The sequence below is a fragment of the Lutra lutra genome, chromosome 2 (assembly GCF_902655055.1).
Source record: "Lutra lutra chromosome 2, mLutLut1.2, whole genome shotgun sequence".
NCBI classification, from domain to species: Eukaryota; Metazoa; Chordata; class Mammalia; order Carnivora; family Mustelidae; genus Lutra; species Lutra lutra.
Window position 1 is genome coordinate 177823525 of NC_062279.1, and position 25190 is coordinate 177848714.

Here is a 25190-nt window from a genome sequence, read left to right on the forward strand (position 1 = left end):
TTTCATAGTTACTTTTGTAAGAAACGTATTGGCTTTATACAGGGGGTATAATTTTCCCCAAACCTTTACTTTCTTTATATGACACAGCAGAAGTGTTTTTTTTTTTTTTTTAAAGATTTTATTTATTTATTTGACAAACAGAGATCACAGGTAGGCAGAGAAGCAGGCAGAGAGAGAGGAGGAAGCAGGCTCCCTGCTGAGCAGAGAGCCCTATGCGGGGCTTGATCCCAGGACCCTGGGATCATGACCTGAGCCAAAGGCAGAAACTTTAACCCACTGAGCCACCTAGGCGCCCCACACAGCAGAAGTGTTTTACTAAGTGTTTTGTCTAGTCTGACTTAAAATGATTTCATGCTATTGATGGTCTTCCCGCTTCTCACTACATAAGATCTTATATTTTTGTGCTCAATTTTATTATGAATCACTTCCTATTTTACCAACTCCACCATAAAATTCATTGATATCAGTGGCTAGATGTTCAGAAAATCAAATTCCATACCAAATTTTGGAGGCCAAGATTTGAGTAATTTCTTATATTATAAACGGTAATGCAGAAGAAACTTGTCTCTCAAAAAATATGGCAAAACAATATTTATTTAACAATTGTCTGAGATAATTGATGTATATTACATGTAATCCACTCAAAAGTAGGTTATGGATAAGGAGACAGAGCTTCAAGGAGGCTAACGAACCGTCAGTGATGGGGCTGGCACAGCTCAGTAAGAATTCCTGCTTTTTTTTTTTTTTAAGATTTTATTTATTTATTTGACAGACAGAGATCACAAGCAGGCAGAGAGGCAGGCAGAGAGAGAGGAGGAAGCAGGCTCCCCGCTGAGCAGAGAGCCCGATGCGGGGCTCGATCCCAGGACTCTGGGATCATGACTTGAGCCGAAAGCAGAGGCTTTAACCCACTGAGCCACCCAGGCGCCCCAGTAAAAATTCCTGCTTTTTAATTTCTATCACATGGCAGTTCTTTTCACATTAATTAAATCATACAAATGAAAAGAAACATTACTTATAAAAACCTAACAGAGAAGATTAAAAAAAAGAAAACAATTTTTTAAGTCAAATGAGCAAGTCTTAGCTTAATCTGTGATCCATAGGCATGTATGTACACACACACACACACACACACACACACACACACACACACACACACACTTTCCCCATGGGAGTTGAACTCAAATCCATGATTCAATCCATTCTACTACTCCCACTTCATCCTGTCATAATTATTTTCCCCAAAAGACTCACAAAATGGAATTGTGCTAGACCCTGTTTATACTTTTTCCAGACATGCCAATTCTGTCTGAATCACATGTAGAACACAGTGTTAACTCTTTTGCCCAAAATTCTGATGTACTTCATATGTCTTTGAAACTAGAAACTAGTTATTATGTTCTATGGGACTCTTCTGAAATAAGTTATAAAAGAAACCATTATTGTCATTCATTCTAGTTCATTCAGGTTAAAATAATTGCTTTATATTCAATAGTATTTGGGTAAAATTTCAGTGGAAAGCACCCAGGTTTTTAGTAAATTAGTAAATTCCTTTACTTTTAGAGAATGATGAAGAAGACAAAAATATTATTTTTTTCAATATTTTATTTTATTTTTTTAAAGATTTATTTATTTTGAGAGGGAGAGAGAAAGTTGGGGGTGGATTGTGGGGCAGAGGGAGAGAGAGTCTTAAGCAGAGTCTGTGCTGATTGTGGAACCTGACCCTGAGATTAAGACCTGAGCTGAAACTAAGAGTCGGATGCTTACCTATCGTGCCACCTGCACCCCTCAATAATTTATTTTAAAAGTAAGCATTTCCAAAGATGTCTTGATATCAATATTCTTTCAGCATAATTTGATATACTATTTCATTCTATTCGCAACAATAAAAATGTACAAAGGGGGACCCTAATAACTAAACCAAAGAATAATTATTTTGCACTTATTTTATAGAACTCAAACGAATACAATTTTCCACCATTTTCAACAAGAATTAAACAAGTTTTCTTCTGAAACACAACTAACAAGAAAATAGTCTTCATGAAACACCCCATTTCCAAGCCCTCCTATTAGATAGCTCTGTGCTAGAATTTTCTCACCTATCCTTTTCCTGTTTCTGTATGGTGACAGCTCTTTAGCAATCAACTCTTTAAGTTTTCCCTAAACTGTCATAAAGACACAACTTAAGATTCTTTTTAAGGATGTTAATTATTTTTAACATACACAAACATGTTTCATTTATGGTTAAGTAGGCAACTAATTTTAAAATATGCCTCAGATTTATGCTAAAAGCTGCTTGTTGATAGATCTGTCATAAAGTTTTCCTTCACACTCAAGTAGATGTGACAAAATGTGATGGAAAATACATAAACACGTGGTTCAATAAGACTCCTAAGAGCCCTAGTTAAAAGAGAAAATATTTCTTTAAGGAAGAATTTAAGCTTGAAAATTCTAGCTTAAACTATATATAATCCCAAGAGAAAAAGGAACAGAAAGAGATTTTAACTTTGTTATTAGGGTAAATATAGATCTGTTCATATATTTTATTATTCTAATTTAAGTTTTTAAGAGTTTAAAAAGATCTCCCCCAAAATTGACATGTACATGATATATGATGTTGTTGTTTAATACTATTTTAGAGGAAGAGAAAAACAGTATCACTAAGGGGTTGAGATTAATTTGAGCATTCTACATTCAAAAAATATGTGATATCAAGAGCCTAAGAAATACATTTATTTTTTATTAGAAATAGGTTTTTAAAAGAGACTCACTGTTTGGGTGGCAGAATGACAGAGATGCTATTGTAGTGTGTGAACATATGGATTAATGAATTCTGAACTCTTCATGTCTGTTTCATAACCCCTTACTGTACTATAATCATGAAACAAATAAGCGTACACAATACCACTATGACTTGGTGAATACTGAACTGATATCTTCAGGTGATGCTATTTTCATTTTGGAATGTTTTCATCCTGATACTGTTTTTCTACAATGAGGAATAAGAAGTGCAAGGAATACACAGACATAAACAAGTGTGGCCATGACATTTTCACCCCTCCTTGAATATGTCCCCTTTATTAGGGACTATTGCACTGGCTTCACAGCGTGGGCCGTTTATTTCTCTGCCTCCTGACTGTATGTTTGGGTAGATGATTTCTTCTGGCCAATAGAATGGCATGGAGATGATTGTGGCGGAGTTCTAAGCCTAGGCATCAGGGGATCTCTTGTGCTTCTATCTGCTCTAGTTCACCCTTGTTACCACCCCTGGAACAAACTACTGCATCTCCCTCATCGGTTGCAAGAGGAAGATGAAATATGAGTGGAACAGAGCCACCACCCGTTGAGCCAAGCCAAGATCAGCATCTCCCAGCTGGCTGTAAACCCACGAATGAAGCCATCTGAGACTTGTGAAACCACTCATCTCAATTCAGTTTAAGGCATCCAAATCCTCAGGTGATCTGCAGACTTGTGAGCTAAATACATGCTTACATTTTAAATTTGTTGATGTATTATTTGTTATGCAGCATTATGGTGGCCGAAGACAGCTGTTAGAACTATGGCTTCTTTCTTTTTTAAAAATTTAATTCCAGTATAATTAACATCCTGTGTTATACCAGTTTTGGGTATATAATATAGCGTCTTTCTTTTTTAAAAATTTAATTCCAGTATAATTAACATCCTGTGTTATACCAGTTTTGGGTATATAATATAGCGATCCAACAATTCTATATGTTACTCAGTGCTCATTACGATAGGTGTGCTTTTAGTCCCTTGCACCTATTTCATCCATTCCCTGCCTACCTTCCCTCTGGTAACTACCAGTTTGTCCCCTATGTTTAAGAGTCTGTTTTTTTTTTTTTTTTTAATCTTTTTTCTTGTTCACTTGTTTTGTTTCCTGTATCCCATATGTGAGTGAAATCATATGATATACATCTTTCTCTGACTTATTTCACTTTATGTAATACCTTCTAGATCCATCTATGTTTTTGCAAATGGAAAGATTTCATTCTTTTTTATGGCTGAATAATATTCCCCCCCCCTCTCTATATATACACACACATGCGTGCACATCTTCTTTATCCATTTATTTATTGATAGATACTTAAATTATTTCCATAATTTGGCTATTGTAAATAATACTGCTATAAACACAGGGGTGCAAATATCTTTTCAAATTAGTGTTTCTGTATTGTTTGGATAAATACCCAGTAGGGGAATTACTTGATCATACAGCAAATCTACCTTTAATTCTTTCAGGAACCTCCACAATGTTTCCCACAGTGGCTGCACCAATGTGCATTCCCATGAACAGTGCACAAGTTCCTTTCTTGCCACATCCTTGCCAACACTTGCTATTTCTTGTCTTTTTGATTCTAGCCATTCTGACCAGTGTGAGATAATATCTCGTTGTGGTTTTGCTTTGAATTTCCTGGATGATGAGTGATGTTGAGCATCTTTTCATGTGTCTGCTAGCCATCTGTATGCCTTCTCTGGAGAAATATCTGTTCATGTATTCTGAGTATGGCTTCTTTTCTTGAAGATGTTTGCACAAATGGAGATCACCTTGCAGGCTGTTACAGTGTTTGTGATCTGAATCAGTTATTAGAAATTAAAATGGTAAGTAAAGGAGAGATACGAAAGACATTTCAAGCAGAGTATGGGTCAAATTAGAAGACTTAATGCAAAGTGAAAAGAAAAAAGATAGATTAATAAGAAAATGAAAATGTAATTTCTAGATCTTCACTGTCTAATAGAGAAGCCATTAGCCACATAAAATAATTTAAATAGAAGTTAATTAAAATTAAGTAAAATAAAAAATTAGTTTCTCATTCTCACTGGTCACATTCAAGTGCCCAATAGCCACATATCCTTAGTGGCTACCACAAGGAAAATTCATAAAACATTTTGATTATTGCACAAAGTTTCATTAGACAGTGCTAAGACAGCACTATCTAGATGACCAAAGGCTCTCTGAGCCTGTTTCTTTATCTTCCTTATGAACATAATAATTATTGCCATAAATATCCCCTGATATAGTAGTGAGGATTCAACTTAATGCATGAAAGCACTTTGCAAACCGAAAAAAATGCTTTGTAAGTATAAGACGCTACTGTTGTTGTTTAGTGGAATGATCATTATGCCTTTGACTATAAAAAGAAATCCCTATATCACAAAGTCTGTAGGGGTTGGATTCACTGAGATAGCCAGTGACCTTGGTAATTGCTCTTACTCTTAGGAAGCAAGCCTAAAAATATTAAAAAGTAAATTTCTTATGAATGAGAATTAAAATTATTGCTGTTTCAGTGACTTCTAGTGTATCTGAGGGATGAGAAATTTTATATATTAATGTTTGGAACTCAGCAATATTTATTGAAGTTATACATGATTTAAAAATAATTTTCCAGGGCCAAAATTAATTCTAATAAGATGACAAGTTGTGGTTTCAACAATCTCCATATTTTTATGACGTTAATTCATTATTTTATTTATTTTAAGTGGATATAGACAAGTAAACTCCTTAGTTCAAATTATTAGATACCTTATTCCTTGATATTTTCATAAATTCAGATCCCTTATACCATGTTGACAAATATAGCGAAAACTAGGAGTGACATTCCTTCAAATTTCAAATATGTGACCATAAAGTAGGTCCTGTAAACATACTTTAGTCATTGGATCAGGAGCTGGATGATGCGATCTTTAACTTCTTTTCCTCATACTGCTGACATGCTAGAAATGTTGAAGTTGAAAGGAAACTGAGACAAAAATTGTCCAATCTACCAAGTGTTTAGATGGAGGCCCTAAGGTTCATACTTCTAGGACCTAACAGATAATTCACTAATCAGGGGCAATTCTATAGTTCCAAGTTGAGTATTCTTTCTAGTATATCAGGCAGCCTTTATGAAGGAAGATTTTAAAAAAATGCTCAATTTTAGTCCTTTAAGCACAGATCACCAAGCCGGGGGGAGGGGAGGGGAGATGGCAGCACACTAGCTGAATAACGTGGGTAGAAGTGCTTTTTACACCTAAATATAATTTTACAGTAATTACAATAAACATGTAAAGTTAGAATATCTTATATTAAAATGTGGTTTTCCATTCTCTTTTGAAAAACCAGGTTACTTCGCACGTATATTCCTACACACGTGGTGTCGACATCCTGACTCTGGAGAGTTCTCCAGGCCCCCACCCACCACCAACCAGATCTATGCTCTCCAGTGTATCACAGTCTCCGTCCTCTCCAGTTTTTTGTATCAAACCTGTTTTCTCCTTCATGTTATCTCCCTGCTCCCTGTATCAGTTAGATCTTTTGATCTCTGCCTTAAGGCAGGTTACATCTCCAGTGGTCCCTTACCTGAGATTATATCTTCTCTTCAGAAATGGGAAGTGAAAGGTTAACACAAGGACACAGGACTGGAGAGTGAAGGGCTGCTCCTGATGGAACAGCTAGAAGCAGTTAGATTCAGGCATGTCAAGGTAATTTTGCAATGTTTTGATTCTTATACTTTTATAATATCTGGATGCCATCTCTCCCTACCATCTAAATTGGACTTTGCATGGTGGCCATGCCATCTCTAGGTATAAAATAACTCACCTGGTTTTTCTTTTCCTGGAAATTGCCTGAATAGCTATTTTGTGAATAATGACTGTGACTGGAAACTCAGGACTCAATAATTTAAAAATTCTTGACGGTCCCCCTGGCTTCTCTCTTTACACCCATTCCCTGTTGAGAATAAAAATGTGGAGACACCTAACTGAATTTTTTGAGCATATTCTTGTTTATACTGATGCACAAGTCCCCAAGGTCTGTCTCTAGCATTGTCCTACAAGCAACACACATTTATCAGCAGCATATTCCAACCCCCTGGTGTAATCAACTCTCCAGGGAAATCTGATTTTTAATTAAGTTAGCAGAAGGTTTACTTTTGTTCTAGAGCTGATTAATCAGAACTTTGTTATTTGTGTTGCAAAAGGGAATAAATTAGCTATACCTTTAATCAGACAGAGAGAAATTTACTTTCACATCTAGCCAAAACAAGAGCACATGCTCCAAGACTGAGATATAGGATGGTTGAAATATTCCAATATAGCAAGTGATGCCTGAATCACTTTTGGTAATAAAACATATGCCTTTTGATAATAAACATACTAACTGGAGAGTTCTGCACTGTGTATTCACTGAATTCCTTATCTTATCAGGGTAAATTATTTTATTTTTTATTTTAATTCTCATAATTTTTTTTTCTCAAATATCTCCCACTGAACTTCAAATTGCTCTCATTGAATTTTTGGGATGAAAATAAAGTCAAATACTTTCCTCACTGTATTGTCAGAGAGGACTGGAATAATAAAATATCTGCGACTGGTGGCTTCAATAACAAAATTTTATTTTCTGACAGTTCCGGAGGCTAGAACCCAAGACCAAAGTCTGGCAGGACTGGTTTCTGGTGGAAGCTCTCCCTAGCTTACAGATGGCCACCTCCTGGCTGTGTCCGCACATAGTAGGGGAGGAACAAGAGTGAGCTCTCTGGCTCTCTACTTCTTTTAAAATCCATTTACCTATTCTCCTACCCACCTTTCCCCTGGCACCTACCAATTTGTTCTTTGTATTTGAATCTCTTTGTTTCTTGGCTGGTCTCTTTTCTTATAAGGACACTAATCCCATAGGATCAGGGACCCATTCTACTGACCTCATTAAAACTTAATTACCTTCTAAACGTCCTATCTCTAAATACAGTTATGTTGAGGGTTAGAATTTCAACAAATGAATTTTAGGGGGACACAATTCAGTCCACAGCCTTCACATAAGTCCTCTTATTCCATCTTGTCCATTATCTTTATCTTTTTTTTTTTTTTTTTTTTTGAGTATACTTTGAGGCCAGTGTGGTACTTTTGTTGAATATCTTTGGCTTTTGTCAACACAAAAAGTTAAATTATAAGTATGGAGACCCAGGGCTGCTTCTCCCCTGGTCCAGATATCTCAGCTTTCTGTCATCTACTCCTCCTTACATACATCTTCCTTCAGTTTTTCCTATCTAGGAAACAGAACTCTCAGAATCCCAATTAATGTCTTATCTGATAATAGAGGGGAGTCCTGACTGCTGGGTAATAAACCGAACGTGTGGCCACTTGGACATTCTGAATTTGAATCCTGCATGTGAAGCTTGAAACAAATAATAATAATAATAATTTTAAATATAAAGGCCATTTTTTCACAATAACTTTTAAAAACTCCTTTTATCCACCATAATGTGTATTTTTTCAAGCAGATTTTTTAGAACTGGAAAGCTTTTAAAGGAAAGAAACATACAGAGATGAGTACGCTTAGATACTCATAGAGTACGTGTACTAAGGGTACATGCATAATCTCTTTGAATCCTTACAAAACCCTCTATAGTAAGTTCTTTCCAATCCTTCTATTTTAACTGAGAAAACTGAGGTTCACACAGAAGTGATTTTCTCAAGTTTACAAGCGTTATAAGTTTGTAAAATAGGATTCTAATCCAGCTTTGCTGGACACCAGACTGGAGGAAGACTCCCAAGTGGACCCAGAGTTATTACTTTACTTTTCATATAAAAGCTAACTCCATAGTGCCAAGAATAAGTAAATATAGATCGGTCTAAATAAGTAATATGAGTCTTTCTTGTGTGAATGGATTTTTCCCATTGCTTTTGTGGCCTTGAAGCTCTAAACCAAATGGGAATCCTAGTACACCAAGCTGATCATTCTACTGAAACACTTATATATTCATTTCTGACATTCTGCTTCTACTTTTATTTTCTATGTAAGACCATCTATTTTGAAGTAATCCACTGAAATTTTCTTGGAAGGGAGTGAGGATATTAAGTTCAAACTGCCAATATTCTGCCTTACTTATTTCAGGAAAAATCTTGTGTTATGTAACTCCAAAAGTCTATGTTAGACACAAAAAATGTGTTTATAGAAAGAAGAGCCAAAAAAGTTAATATCTTTAAATTATACTTTTATTTGGTGAAGTTAAAAATTAAAAAAAAGTTATACTTTTTTAAAGTATCAATTTAGAAAAAGCATATTTCAAAATTTTGGAAGAGTCATGTAGAAATACTTTCATATATAGCTTATTTATTTCTTTTACCCAACAAATATTTATTGAATGCTATATTTTGGGCTACATGCTGGAGATAAACGTTGATTAAGTTCTCATAAAATTTACATTGCAGTGAGAATGGCAAACATTAATCAAATAACCACACAAACAAGTAAAATTAATCCTGACAGTTGCTAAAAAGCACAGATTTTATGTTATTGTGTCTATGGTAGAGGTATTGGACAAAGTCAGAAAAGTCAGGGAAGGCTTTAGCTGGTGTCTAAAAAAATTAGGATTAATATGCAAAGAAGAGAAAGAGGCACAGCATGAGAAGGGGAAATATTATAAAGACTTTCACTGGAGGGCAGATGACATCTTGACCCTTAGGGAAATTCAAGGTCATGGGTGGGAGGCAGGTGACATAATCATATTTAGGTTTTGAAAAGCTCATTCTGGCTATAGTAGAGAATGAACCAGCCATTTCTAGGATCCCATTGTAATAGTCTATGTGAGAGTTAAAAGTAGATAATGGTAGCTAGAGTTTCTTGCATATGCCACAGTTACCTAAACTATGGTTTTCATGAATTGGGTCCTGAAAAAAAGGAAGTTGCAAATGTGTTGGAGTTCAGAAATTTGTTTTATGATTTTTTAAATATTTTTCCCATTTTTTATTTTTGAAATAGTTTTAGATTTGTAAAAACCAGAGAATTTTAATATATTTTTCTATACTCTTCACATAGATTTTTCACATGCTCTCATCTTATATAACCACAATGTAATTCTCAAACCCATGAAATTAATATTGATGTAATGCTATTAGCTAATTTGTCTATCATATTCAAATCTAGCCGATTGTCTTACTTATGTCTTATATCTGATTTTCAGGCACTGATCTACAGTCATCCATTGCATTTTGTTGTCATGTCACCTTAGGTTCCTTTAATTTGGAATAGTTTCTCAACTTTGCCTTTTATAATCTTGACATTTGCTAAGAGTACTGGAGAGTTATTTTGTAGAATGACCTTCAATTTGAGATTGTCTGATGTTTCTTCCTGATTAAGTTTAGATTTGGCAAAAATACAGAAAAGGGCTTTTGTGCCCTCTGTGCAGCATCATTTCAGGAGGCACATAGTGTTAATTTTCTCACTGGTGGTGATATTAATTTTGATCACTTGGATAAGATGGTGACTGCCATGTTTCTCCACTGGAGAATTACTGTCACTCTTTCTCTCCTTGTAATTAATAATTATCTTGAGGGGATATACCTGGAGACTATGTAAATACTGTGGCTTATCAATTTTGCCCACTAATTTTATCCATCGATGAGTCTTGCCTAAAACAATTATTAGTATGGTACTTGCTAAATAATGAATTTTCTCTTTTCATCTAAGTATATTGTTTGGAATTTCATGGTAAAGAAGAGTTTTCCCCATTTACTTTTATTCAGTCATTTATTTATGTCGTTATTAATTTATTTACATTTATATTATTTATACAATTTAATTTTAAATATATACCAAATGCATTTGTTTATTATTTTATAATTCAATTATTTATACAATTTATTTTCTTTAGTCAATTATTAAATAAATATGTTTATTTTTATTAAATATTTTGTATCTTTCAATTATTTATTTATATAATTTTAATTTATTTCTATCTCTATATTCTATTTTATATTTATTTATAAACTCATGGATACTTGGCTTATTCTATAGCTTATAATCTATTGCTATCATTATTTTATTTTGTTCCTTAAATTGTCCTAGATTTGGCATTTGGAAGTCCTTTTGAGTTGACTCTTGTGTCCTTTGGACATGTCTTTATCATTAAAAAATGAGAAATGTATTTACTTCCTGGCACCACAAGTTTGTCCAAGATTACCTTGTACTTTCCCTGTCTTACTCATACGCTATAATGTCATTTATTCAAGAAGGAGGGCCAAAGAATCTCTAATATGTTGATCCTCAAAAAGTGCTCTCAATATAGGATAAAATTAAACTTCAACACTAGTCATATACTGATCTAAATGTGGAAGTCACTCGTAATGGAGCAGAGTATTCCAAATTAGTTACAGAAGAGCTAAACTCTTAAGAAAGCCAAACACATTTTATAACTGATATAGGAAATAAATTTCTATGATAGGAACTAGTTAAAATTTATTTCTTTTTAGCTCAGGCAGTAGGAGTGAGATGGGGAGTGAGACAGAACACATGTGAAGATAACTCATTTCTAAAACCCGATGTCCAAACAAATATCTATGTTCTAGAGAGATTCCTTAGCACTATTTCTCTGTAGAGTAACCCTATCCAAGAAAATTGCAGGGTTTGTTTTCTCCTGGGAATGTCAGGTCTAAGAATTATTTCCAAAGCATTACACAGCAGGAGAACTAAAGGAATTAGTCCATAAAGACCCAACTCTTTAAGCCTAAATTTGAGGGTGTAGAGTTCAGGAAATGATTGTTGGCCGTACCATTTCATCAGCCTTTGCAGCATTTAGACAAATTACATATTTGAGTTAACACATACTAGAAGACAACTGTGATAACATAACTCCTCCATGGGACTTGGAATGCAGCTAAATACTTAGGCAAGCATGGTCTAGGACAAAGTCACTGAAATGTGCAGCAGCAAGAGCAAGCGGAAAACAGGGCCATGGAGCTTCAGAATATAACACATACAGGTACAGACACATGTTAACATATACATTAATATCAATAATTTTTCTTTTAAGATTTTATTTATTTATTTGAGACAGACAGAGAGCACAGGCAAAGGAGGATATATAGAGAGAGGAAGAGGCTGACTTCTCGCTGAGCACAAAGTGCTACATGGGGCTCGATCCCAGAACCCTGGGATCAAGACCCAAGCTGAAGGCAAATGCTTAACTAACTGAGCCACCCAGATGCCCCACATTAATAGCAATTATTTTTCAATAAACACAAGTTAGGAGAAAGTTAAAAAGGAAAGCAATATATATCTGAACTATCTTCTTTAAAAAAAGATAGCATTAATCATTATTCTGGTGATCATTTTTTTTCTATAGAAAGTGGCTTTCTTCATCTTTTTTTTTAAAATCATTTATTCTCACCAAAATCAAATATATCATTGAGTTTACATAGAAATACAATTTTCAACTGGATCTTCATAAAAATGCACTGGTGAAACAAACGTTCATAATTAATGACCAATTATGTACTATTTAGTCATGCCAGTAGCAGAATTGATTACCATTAAAAATTGGTAAAGTGACATATTGTAAGTGTGCAAATACCATATTAGTACTCTATTGTGTTACCATTGGTAATAAATGGTCACTAAATATATACCTATTACATAAAGCTTTTAAAGTACAATAAAAATACAAATTCTATCTGTTAAAAAAAAGTCATTGATACAACTTCTAAGCATCATCATTATACAAATTCTAAAATACTATATGACAACAAAATTATAAAGATTCTTCTTTATGGGGCACCTGGGTGGCTCAGTTGGTTAAGCGACTGCCTTCAGCTCGGGTCATGATCCTGGAGTCCCGGGATCCAGTCCCACATCAGGCTCCCAGCTCCACGGGGAGTCTGCTTCTCCCTCTGACCTTCTCCTTGCTCATGCTCTCTCTCACTGTCTCTCTCTTCTCTCACATAAATAAATAAATAAAATGTTTAAAAAAAAAAAAGACTCTTCTTTATGAAACATATACTAACCTTTAATTAAGGTACAGCTTAACAGATAACAGAAAACAAATAAGGCTTAATATATATCATAGAACATTATGAAGATTATTACAAATATAGATTCGTAGATTACAAATATAGATTTGAAGATTATACAAATATAATATTGCATAAGTGTATTTAATTTCTTTTCCTAGTGAATATGTACCTTTAGCACTTGACAAAAATTCCCATGAATAAAAGAAAACTTGAGGGGCGACTGGGTGGCTCGGTGGGTTAAGCTTCTGCCTTCAGCTCAGGTCATGATCCCAGGGTCCTGGAATCAAGCCCCACATTGGGCTGTCTGCTCAGCAGGGACCCTGCTCCCCTTCCTCTCTCTCTGCCTACTTGTGATCTCTGTTTGTCAAACAAATAAATAAAATCTTAAAAAAAAAAGAAAACTCGGTGTGGTGCATAAATAATGAATTTTGGAACACTGAAAAAAATAAAATAAAATAAAAATTTAAAAATTAAATTAAAAAAATAAAAGAAAACTCTATTTTTGAGAACTACCCCAGTCTAAGCTCACATTTTCATTAATTTAATATATTTTTATGATGCAATGAACCAAACTATAAATTTTAATCATAGGTTCTTCTTGCACTGAGTACCAGTTAAAGTCTGTTACATAATGGGCAGAGGTATAGAAAACATTTTTAAAGGTCAGAGTTCATCAGCACATTATGAATTAAGTACAAGAAAATTTTATTGTTCATGGTAACCCAAACTGAGAAGCCACTTGATTTTTGTAAAAAATGGAATTCTGACTTCAACAAAAACAAATACAAATTAATATTGCTAAATAATACCAATGATTCATAAAGAATAATTGCTACAGATTTTTAAAATATCAAAATTAATGGTGCATCACAAAATAAAATTTGGTGAGAAAATGTTTATCAAAGGAGAAAATATGAGAATAATATTATTCAGTGAGAAAAAATGTATTTGGTAAAGTAAATGTGGGTAATAGATATTGCAACTATAGATAACATACATTCCAAATGATTTTTTTAAAGACTAGATCAGATGATGTTTAGATGTTTAGCAATAAACATATCTCATAAGAAATTAAAATTTAAGTGTTTTGTAATGAGTGAATTTTTGTTTTTTCCATTATCCTTATTTATGAAATAAAAGATTTAGAGTAAACCAATAATAATAGCTAACATTATTACTTTGCTTTTACTAATAAATAATTATTTAGTTTAATTATTTTGAAAATTATATTTTTGCTATTTTACCCGCTAAAAATGACCTTGTGGCATTGTATTTGAAGTTTACATTTTGCCAATGATATGAACAACATTTAATACATAAAATAACATCTGTCTATGCATGGTAACATGCTTATTGGTTTGAATATAGAACATATTTAGTTTGGCATTGGTATATCTCCTCAAGACTTTGAAAGCAGACAAAGTCAGTTATCATATGGTTTCACTTACTTGTGGAACATAAGGAATAACATGGAGGACATTAGGAGAAGGAAAGAAAAAGTGAATTGGGGCAAATTGAAGGGGGAGATGAACTATGAGAGACTGTGGACTCTGAGAAACAAACAGGATTTTAGAGGGGAGGGGGTGGGGAGATGGGGGAGCCTGGTGGTGAGTATTAAGGAGTGCACGTATTGCATGGAGCACTGGGTATTATACATAAACAATGAATCTTGGAACACTGCATCAAAAACTAATGATGTGTTTTACAGTGACTAACATAACACGATAAAAAAACAAAACTTTGGAAGGTATCATCAAGGTATGGCTTTTGGGAATCAACAATAACCTAGCAGCCTGGAAAATGAACACAAATTTCAAGATGCTAATTATTCAGAACTCAGACAAAAACATATATTTGGATAATTTGTTTTTTGATTATAAATTCATCTACAAGAGAAATAGAAAGGAACATAAAAGTATGACTTACTTTTCAGTGAGTTATTTTTTTTTTAAATAAACATTATAGATCAATAGTGGAAGAAATTTTACTAAAATAATTTTCAAAAAGTAAAGATCTTCAAAAATATATTGGCACACATATACTACCTGTCATAAATTAATAAGGAATGACGTATATGCATACAAAACAAATTTAACACAAATCTGAATCTCTTGTTCTTGATATGAGCACCTGCTATCTCATGTTTCAAGATAAAATACTGTGCCTTCCAGGAGTTAGTCCCATTTTGAATCACTCCTGCATCTCATCTAATTTTGATTAATGGAAATTGAGAGGGAAATCCCCTGCTCCACAGTTAAATGGGTCAAAGGGTTCTGCTCTAAATGAGTCCTGTTGATCTCAGTAGATCTACTTGGTATTGGAGGTAGCTACTTTCCATTGAGAGTAGATGTCAAAGATGTGTGTGATATTGGAGAAAATGGTATCGTATCAAAGATGTCAGTGGAGGGTGACTTAGGTGTCACACTGATGCTGGAGATGTAGATACTTAGGTTATTCTTTTTTTTTTTTTTAAAGATTTTATTTATTTATTTGACAGACAGAGATCACAAGTAGGCAGAGAGGCAGGCAGAGAGAGAGAGGAAGGGAAGCAGGCTCCCTGCTGAGCAGAGAGCCCGATGCGGGGCTCGATTCCAGGACCCTGGGATCATGACCTGAGCCGAAGGCAGCAGCTTTAACCCACTGAGCCACCCAGGCGCCCCGACTTAGGTTATTCTTAACTGGCTTTCCAAATCTTGTACTTTGTTTTTAAGTTCCATATTTTCAGTTTCTAAGTCTTAAATTCTTTTCTGTAATCTTGCAATCTGTTTTCTTGTTTCAACATCTTTTCCTCCAGATTCTGGAAATCTCCTGTATGCCAGGTCAAATGCTTGGTCAATTCCTAAAGTTATTTCTTGAGCACACTTTTCACTGTCAAATACATAGCACAAATATTTATTTGACTCAGAATCTTTGCATATGAAAGTGGATATCCTCTTGTCAGTTTTGTCATCTGCACAAAATAATATTCTATGAAGCTGGCAATTGTGTTGGCCTTCCTTTGTTTTCGGTTCTGGAACTTTACTCCATGTACTGGTATTTGCAGCTCAACTTTAGGAATTTTCTGGCCTTCAGATTTCTTTTTTTTTTTTTTTAAGATTTTATTTATTTATTTGACAGAGAGAAAGATCACAAGTAGGCAGAGAGGCAGGCAGAGAGAGAGGGGGGGGGAAGCAGGCTCCCCGCTGAGCAGAGAGCCTGATACAGGGCTCGATCCCAGGACCCTGAGATCATGACCTGAGCCAAAGGCAGAGGCTTAACCCACTGAGCCACCCAGGTGCCCCAAGGCCTTCAGATTTCTTGATAGGTTTTGCGAAGTTGAGTTTCTTGACAGCACCTCCCACAACTTCTGTTCCTTTAGGCTGCTCCACTTCTGTACTGCCAAGAAACTTTGCGTTATAGGGAATGTAACGTTTTGATAAACTTCAGGCATATGCATCCATGTTTTGTCTTTCTTCCTGCTTAAAGCATAGTTCCCGATGATGAGATGAATAGATGTTCGGTTCAATCACACTTTATATCCTGGGAGTGCTGGAACACGGTTGAAAGGATAGGCAGGGGGCGCCTGGGTGGCTCAGTGGGTTAAGCCACTGCCTTCGGCTCAGGTCATGATCTCAGAGTCCTGGGATCGAGCCCCGCATCGGGCTCTCTGCTCAGCAGGGAGCCTGCTTCCTCCTCTCTCTCTGCCTGCCTCTCTGCCTGCTTGTGATCTGTCAAAAAAAAAAAAAAAATCTTTAAAATGAAAGAATAGGCAGACTCTTGACTTTGAATAGTTTCTTTTTTTTTTTTTTAAGATTTTATTTATTTATTTGACAGAGAGAGATCACAAGTAGATGGAGAGGCAGGCAGAGAGAGAGAGAGGGAAGCAGGATCTCTGCCAAGCAGAGAACCGGATGCGGGACTCGATCCCAGGACCCTGAGATCATGACCTGAGCCGAAGGCAGCGGCTTAACCCACTGAGCCACCCAGGCGCCCGACTTTGAATAGTTTCAATCATACAGCTACCCTCTGAGTTCTTCAATCACTTTCTCTCCTGAGGGACCCGTGCAGTCGAGTCAGCCTGTGGGCAGGAGTGTGGAGAGCTGCCATGTCCTTCGAGCCTGGTGATCTCTGCTCCTACTCAGCCCAGGCACTCTTTCTGTGGCTGTGAGGAAAAGTTTTTTGACATCAGCAATGGTGCTGGATGGGGGACCGTTCAGCTGGGGGCCTTTCTTCATCTGTTTTAAGACATGATTCATTTATAGAGAATATTTTTAAAAATCAGGAACAAGGGCACCTGGGTGGCTTAGTCAGTTGAGCACCTACCTTCAGCTCAGGTCATGATCCCGAGGTCCTGGGATTGAGCCCAATATTGGGCTCCCTGCTCAGTGGGGAGCCTGCTTCTCCCTCTCCCACTCTCCCTGCTTGTGTTTCCTCTCTCATGTCTCTCTCTCTGTCAAGTAAATAAATAAAATCTTTAAAAAAAATCAGAAACTGATGTGATAGAGCAGATAGCTAGTTCCAGCTTTCTTCACATGCCTTTAGCTCATGTTCTGTTCTTGAACACGATTGTGTAGACTTAAGAAGACCAAACAAGATTGCTAGTGTGACATCTCCAATCTCCTACATAAAAGAGCTGATCCTGTAGTTCCCAGGGGCAATTTATGAAAGAGTTTGTTCACTTAATGACATATCCATCTTACTTTAGGATATAGCTATAATTCTCTGTGTGCTCAGTATGCTGCTTCAGAGCTTATACACTCAATGAAATAAAAAATAGCAGGTATATTTCTTAAACTAGACTATGACTATGTTTATGACTATGTTTGAAACCATTGTTAGTAGCGTACTGGTAAGGCAAAAGAGCACACGATCTGCCATTAATAGCAATATTAAATGGTAAAAGACTATTTATATAAATAGTTATGAGATAATGGTACAAGTCATTCAATTTTATCTTAGAAAATATTTATTTGAATATTTAGCTTGTTTTTACATTAGTTATATCCAAGTCTCTTATATTCAAGTCTTGGTATCCACCTGCAAGTAAGAAAGCCTGGTCTGTCTTATATCTGTCACTTTTTTTCAATGCTTATCTTAGTTTTCAGCTACTAAATGACTGAAGAATAAAAAGTGCCTTAAAAAAATCCCAAGTAGGGACACCTGGGTGGCTCAGTGGGTTAAAGCCTCTGCCTTCGGCTCAGGTCATGATCCTGGGGTCCTGGGATCTGGCCCTGCATCGGGCTCTCTGCTCACCAGGGAGCCTGCTTCTTCCTCTCTGCCTGCCTCTCTGTCTACTTGTGATCTCTGTCAAATAAATAAATAAAATCTTTAAAAAAAATCCCCAGTAAAAGATACTAAGGAATAAAACTGTAGAAATTATAAATAAAACTGATTTTTAAAAGATTACGGTAGAGCTCTTCTGTTGAATTATTCTCAGCTTTGATTATTAATACTTTGGTGGAGACCATAAGCCAAAATATTATGAGGTGAGTATAAGACATGATATGTTGTACTTTCATAATATTTCCCCTTTCAAAGACGTTAATATTGGCATCAAATCTGTGAGGAGACAACAGTAATAATTGGATGACAGAGTGAATGATGAAATACCTTATTTATTGGGAATAGAGAATGTGTAGGGATACAAAGGTAGGTTGAAACTTAAAAATCACAAAAAACCACCCTGTTTCCTCTTTTTTTTTGTCTTCCACTTCTGCCCTTTATTCAAAGTGTGACCTGAGTAGTAAAAATAATATTAATAATTCATTTTGAATGCTAGTCAAGAAGTTACATCAGCTTCTCATTTGAAGACTTTGGAATGACATATGTAGTTCAATTGCCTGAGCATCTAAATTGATTCTGTAATATAATTGCTGGAAGACCACAGATGAGGAAAATGATTTATGTCTCTCTATGCAATTTTTTCTAGTCTATGTCTATCATTTTGTTGAGATAGAAATATCTGAAAAGTTGTTATCTGTAGACTAAGCATCAAATAGAGTTTGGCACTTTTCTACTGCATATGACTTAAATGCCTTTGGTCGGCATATTTTGTATCCTATCTCTTCTTAATAACATAGGGAGAGCCAACTTTCCTGAACACTCATATTACGGAGAACATAGAGATATTGATAAATGCATAATCATAAATCAAAATGACTGAAAATCTCCAGTCATGGTACAGTACAAACATGAATATTTATGTCCCTAAGTAATAAATATTCTCCCTATAAATTAATTGGTTGACATATGATTTAGAAATCGGTATTTGTTAATTTTGTTGGCCTAAGTCTGTCCTCTGGGCAAACTAAATAAGATTTGCAGATCTGCAAAATTAAGAATCAGCTTAGAATAGCTTCTCCTGGTGACATCTGAAAGTAATATGTGGGTAATACATTTACACATCACTCAAGTAAAGCTAATACAAATATAAAGTACTAGGAAGCCAGGAGTAGAAGACAAGAAATTATGTAGATCTTCCTAATTCAGAAATGAACCCACCTGATTAATTCTCAATTGTTACAGTGTCTCCTCAAGAATTTCTTAAGCAGTTGCTGCCTGATGATAAACAGGTCGTCTCAGATATTGTTCATTGACACAGAACACCTTTGTGGTTTCCGCACATTAAAAGCAACAAAAAATTCATTGCCATTTTACAGCCGCAGAAAAATGTTTTTGTGAATGCACATGGCATACCTTCTGGGCCTTCCAGAATTAAGTCATGACATAGATAGTTGAGGGTTAGTTTCCAGAGAAATGTAGAGACCTATGGGACCAGGGCTGTTGTTAGCTAATAATTTTCAGCTGGACGTACTACATCCATTCAACAAATAGTGCCCTTGCATCTAGATATGCCCTCTGTAGCTGTTCCTCCCCCTGTCCCTTCCAGTGGAGAAGGGCCTTTGCTACATAATTCAACGTGAGGAATAAACGTGATGCCCCACGTGACCTTGCTGGTGTATGCTATTGCCCAGTAAATACTAGGCTTTCCTCTTAATATTGTCCTTGCTTCTATTTGGAGAATCAGTACCTAGTGAGGATTATGCTTTTGGGCGCTGTGCCTTTCTCATCGCTTTGGAATGGGAACACCATAAAATCTATTAGAACCAAAGACACAGTGAAACATATCAAGTGACAGTGTGTGATGTGTGACAATGTGTGGCATCTCTGCAGCTGGGATTTGGACGAGAACTCTACCTTCTGGCAATTCCTTAAGGAGACTCAGGAAATAACTCTGCTTTAGAGATGTCTTTACATCTTGACTGCTCTTTCCATCCAGGAGAGTAGCTGAGTAAGAATCAGTGTTTTCCTCTGTGTAGCTCCCTTCCCATCAGACGCGAAGAAAAATGGGAAAAAATGCCTCTATTTAGATTTTTTTTTAAGATTTTTATTTATTTATTTGACAGAGAGAGATCACAAGTAGGCAGAGAGGCAGGCAGAGAGAGAGGAGGAAGCAGGCTCCCCCGATGAGCAGAGAGCCCGATGTGGGGCTCGATCCCAGGACCCTGAGATCATGATCTGAGCTGAAGGCAGAGGGTTAACCCACTGAGCCACCCAGGCGCCCCTCTATTTAGATTTGATGGAAATAGGAATCAGAGCTGCCTTGTTGCTCTGACTAGTTATAATATAAAGTGACCACTTGTGGAGTTATTTTTATACCTATTTCTAAACTAGTAGAGATGTTTATGGAAGAGTGTTCATACTGTGGAGATAGTGTGGAAAAGTCAAAGGAACACCAGACTTTCTGATCAAGGACCTTGGTGGAATCCCTGATCTCATGTATTTCATGTAGCTGTGTGACACTGCTTTGTGATTTTTAGCTTGGTAATATTTGGAAAGTCCATAAATCACAGTGAACGATCATTCTTTTATGTGTAAGATGGGAATAAGAACCGCATTACTGATGTGAGAAGTAAATGTGATATCTCATGTGATCATGATGGTGTATGACACTGTTCAGTAAATGGTAGCCATTAGTTATTACAGTAAGTAATCTCTGGCTACAGGCTCATAAAATGGATAGCAGGTAGCCAGCTATCTCAAACTGAGTTTATTCTTTGTTATGAAAAAAGAATCCACAGATTTCTTATCAGTGTAAAAAGATTTGCATGCTTCTATACCATGTGCTATTTTGGAAAGAATAAAAGATTGGAGGTATTGATACTTATTGTGTGATATACCTTTATGATATTACATTTTTCACACCTGTATTCATACCTTCAAAGCTTTAAGAGGACACACTATTTGTCCTTAAATATCACCCAAGTTTGGGTTTCTGAAAGGAGTGTTTAAAAATCTAATTCTTAGTGATAGAAAAATGAATGCATGCCGAAATCCTATAACAAATTTATCAGGTCCATAAATAATTAGCTGTGGATTTATACTGTGATTTAGGAAAATATGCATATGGTTATGATTTACCTAGAAGGAGAATGCAACAAAATATTTTGTAGTTCTATTTTTCAAAATAACATAAATAGTTGGAGAATGTGATTATTAGTCATATACTAACAATTTTCAGAATATTAGCATCCAAATGAAAATGTTCAGGTCTTATTAAAATATTCCAACTTTAAGACCAAATCTTTTATATGAAAATTCATCTTTTGTGCCATCCATTCATTCCACATGAATATTTATTGGGTCCCTGAATTTATAATGTTGAGAAAATGAGTTTCCAAGTTCATAGTTGTGGTTTATGTGGACTCCAAATTATTTCACCACTGGAAACAGTCAGAATAGAGGATAGCTAGACAGGGATGGTATTTAAAGGGCAACATGTGTTGACGTCCATGGTGTGGCCCTGTCCAGCTTTCCAACCCCAGCCTGTGCTACTTTTGTCCTATATGATCCAGATATAGCTCTCTTTAACGTAGCCCTATTATATCTTGATCTAGTTCTGAATATAAACCATCTCTCAGTTCTTTATATAGCAATTTGGGGCAGAAACTTCCCCAAGGCCTTTGAATACTCTGCTAATGCATCTTTCCTCTTATGTCTGCCTTTCTGCATTTATGGGAATCCCCACATTGTTAATTTCACCTGCCCAGCAAAAACATTGTAACTCCAAATTCCTGGCTTCCTTGCATGAAGAAGCAGATCCGTGTCAAGGACGACTAATCAGACCTACTGTCAGTAAACCATCAGAAGTTCTGGATGGTGCTTCACTTTTTGCTGTTGTGACAGGAATAGAGACGTCTGGGCTTTGGTGCTACAGTAGCTGTTTTCCAGTGGTTAGGAAGTCAAGTTCTTCACACCAAAGTGACATCAGTGGGCAGGAGATATGGTGTACCCTGGTCCTGGTGGGTCAGCAGAAACATCACCAGCTGCTACTTTGTTGTTTGGGTTTGGGTTTTGTCCTGGAAAGCCTTGTCTCAGAGCCTGGTTCTCCATTCTTCCCGACAACGTTGTAAGCTACCTGATAGACTTTAAGCATCTTCCGGTTACCAGCGGGACTTAGCTTCTGTTTCCTGGAACTGTGAATTCTGTCTGTTGAACATCCCCAATGCAGCCCTATTTAAGAGAGCCTCCTTCAGCTATTTTTTTTTTTTCTTAGAGTGTTGTTTTGTTTCCTTCTTAGCATGTAACGCAAGTTCTAATTATTTATTGACTTGATTTTTATGTCTCCACAGGGACTGTAAGTGTCTCCAGTGCTGAGGTAGCCTTTTTTTTTTTTTTTTTAAGAATTTATTTATTTATTTGACAGAGAGATTACAAGTAGGCAGAGAGGCAGGCAGAGGGAGAGGGGGAAGCAGGCTTTCTGCTGAGCAGGGAGCCCCCGGGGCTCAATCCGAGGACCCTAAGATCATGACCTTAGCTGAAGGCAGAGGCTTAACCCACTGAGCCACCCAGGCACCCCCTGAGGTAGCCTTCTTATGCACCATTGTATCCACTGCATCAAGTAGGGTACTTGACATTTAATAGTCATTCAATAAGTGTTTTTAAAGCAATATGTGGAGGATATGAAAGCTTTCATTTTTCTCAGCTGGTATTGTTTGCCTTTTGAAGGAATCCGTGAAGAACCTTATGTTTTTCTGACTTAGTCTGATTTTTCCAGATTAAACAGAGCCTGAGGCAAAGGCCTGTTGTTTCTACTGGATCAGGCAGTGCAATCCCAGGGAGCAGAAGTAAGGGACAAGGAGAGCTAAGTAGGTCTCATGAGAGAATCAATGGAAGGATGTGCTACGGAGCTGACTGCCAGTAGGTGAGTCTGACTATTTGATATTATTTGATCATTTAATGAGAAGTTCTATCCTCATGTCTCAGGACAGTTCACTGGGAGGGTGCAAGGGGCAGGGACTGATCACCAAAGGTATACTTCAATGGAGTGTTAAATTTCTCTCCCTTTCGGGTTCACCTATAGGTTTTTAGAAGCCCTCAACAGGGGAGCACCAAGGCAACACACAAGAGCACACAGCTCTGGCAAGAGGAAAGGTACATGGTAAGGTCATGCCTGAAGGAAGAGTACTGTAGCTCTCACAGAGCTTCTGGCTGTACTGACAGCTCAAATGAAAGAAAGGTAAAATCTAAGACCTCCGTAAGAGATGACTAACACACTTTTTACTTCCCAGACTGTACTTTGGGGAAATAGTCGGATTGATATCTTGCTCTGAGCACAAGTGAAGGACAATCATGATGTTTTTTGGTGAGAGTTGAGTCTCCAGTCAAATGGTCATGGAAATGGATCCTGATAATTTTTACAACAGATCTAGACCTCTGACCCCTTTCGATTAGTTCAAAGGTGAGCACCTTGAACTTGCAATCTGTGGCAACTAGAGTCTCATTTTGGTGATGTGAAATTGGGAGTAGAGGAGAGAGGATTCTTCTATTACTCTGTAACATTTAAAGGCAAAAGCTCTCAAATAAAGTATGCTTATTAAATAAAATTTGAGGCAATGGCATTCTGTTCTGCAAAGTTAAAATAACACCTTAGTGGGAGCACCTGTAACTATGTAAATGGAAAGCAAAGACAGTGAGAGCAACACTAAACATATTAGCATTCCATTAAGTTAATATCCTTGCACCTTTCTTCCCTGGAGACATAAGCCTTCAGGACTTAAATGGTTTTCATTTCCTCTTCCGATACCCTCCCAGTAATTAAGTCTTCAGAGTTGCTCTCCTAAATGCTCCTACTTTTCAGCATCACTCATATGCTCTTTGACACATTTTTTGTTGACCCAGGATCAGGCTGACCCAACCAATATGTGACCCAACCACATATCATTTTTCGTATTTGCCTGTGGTTTTTTTTTTTTTTTTTTTTGAACAAGAAAGCCATACTCATGGAAAAGGTATGCATATATGTGACATTTCTCCTAATCCAGGAGTTTTCTTATGGTCACAAAATTTATATTAAAATATCCACAAAATTTGTGGATAGAGATATTGTTGTCTTGCAAGTCTAAAATAACAGGTAGCTTAGTGGCAGTGCTTGTGATTCTATAAACTGAGAAATAAAGTGTAAACAGCAATCAACATATAAGGATTCCATCAAGTTAATTATTTTTCCAGTTTCCAGTTTCTCTTTTAAATAATTTTGACTGCATTCCCACTATTAACAGCTAAACACATAAAAAATGCAGGCTATTCAAGATGATAGTATTTTCCTGCATTACTTTCTCACTTGGCCTAGCAGTGTGATGAAGTATCCACACTTGTGTCAGAAATATGTAATCTTATTTCCTCCACTTTAAATTTTCCTATTACATTTTTAAATTGCATTTATTAAGCCTAAATTCAAATATTCAAATCTGTCTCAGAAAATATAGCTCAACACCCTTGACATTAAAAACAAAAACAAAAACAAAAAAACACAACTCTCTAAGTGCTTGCAAGATTCCTTTTGAGGTGAGGTGGAAAAGTACATAATAATGATAGTAAAAATTATTTACTACTTCAAAAATATTTACCAGTTATTAGGGCAATGCTGGTCTGAATGAGAATACACATAGAATAAAACACTTTTTTTTTTTCCATGCAGGCATAATAATTGGATGGTAATCTGATTACAGATAACAGATTACAAGAATGGCTCTGGATTTAGACAAACCTGCGTTTAGATTCTGGTTTTGTAATTAATATGCTTAGCTGACTAACATGTGACCTTGAACTCTGTTTTCTCATCTTTAGTAGATTCCTATCCTTGAATAGTAGTTGTATAGAGTAAATGAGATAATGGAGGTTTAGGATATACTGAGCATTCAACACATGCCTGCCTAGGAGAGGTGTTATAGCTTAGTGATTAAGAAAAGAAGTTTTAGATTTTTTTTTTAATTTTATTTTTTATAAACATATATTTTTATCCCCAGGGGTACAGGTCTGTGAATCGCCAGGTTTACACACTTCACAGAACTCACCATAGCACATACCCTCCCCAGTGTCCATAATCCCACCCCCCCTCCCAACCCCCCGCCCCCCATCAACCCTCA

General features: G+C 36.2%; 1 pseudogene; it reads right to left on the bottom strand.

Moving 5' to 3' along the window:
- Positions 1-22155, bottom strand: part of LOC125094168 (PTB domain-containing engulfment adapter protein 1-like) — a 37766-nt pseudogene extending 15611 nt beyond the window's left edge.
- Between the last annotated feature and the right edge of the window lie 3035 nt (positions 22156-25190).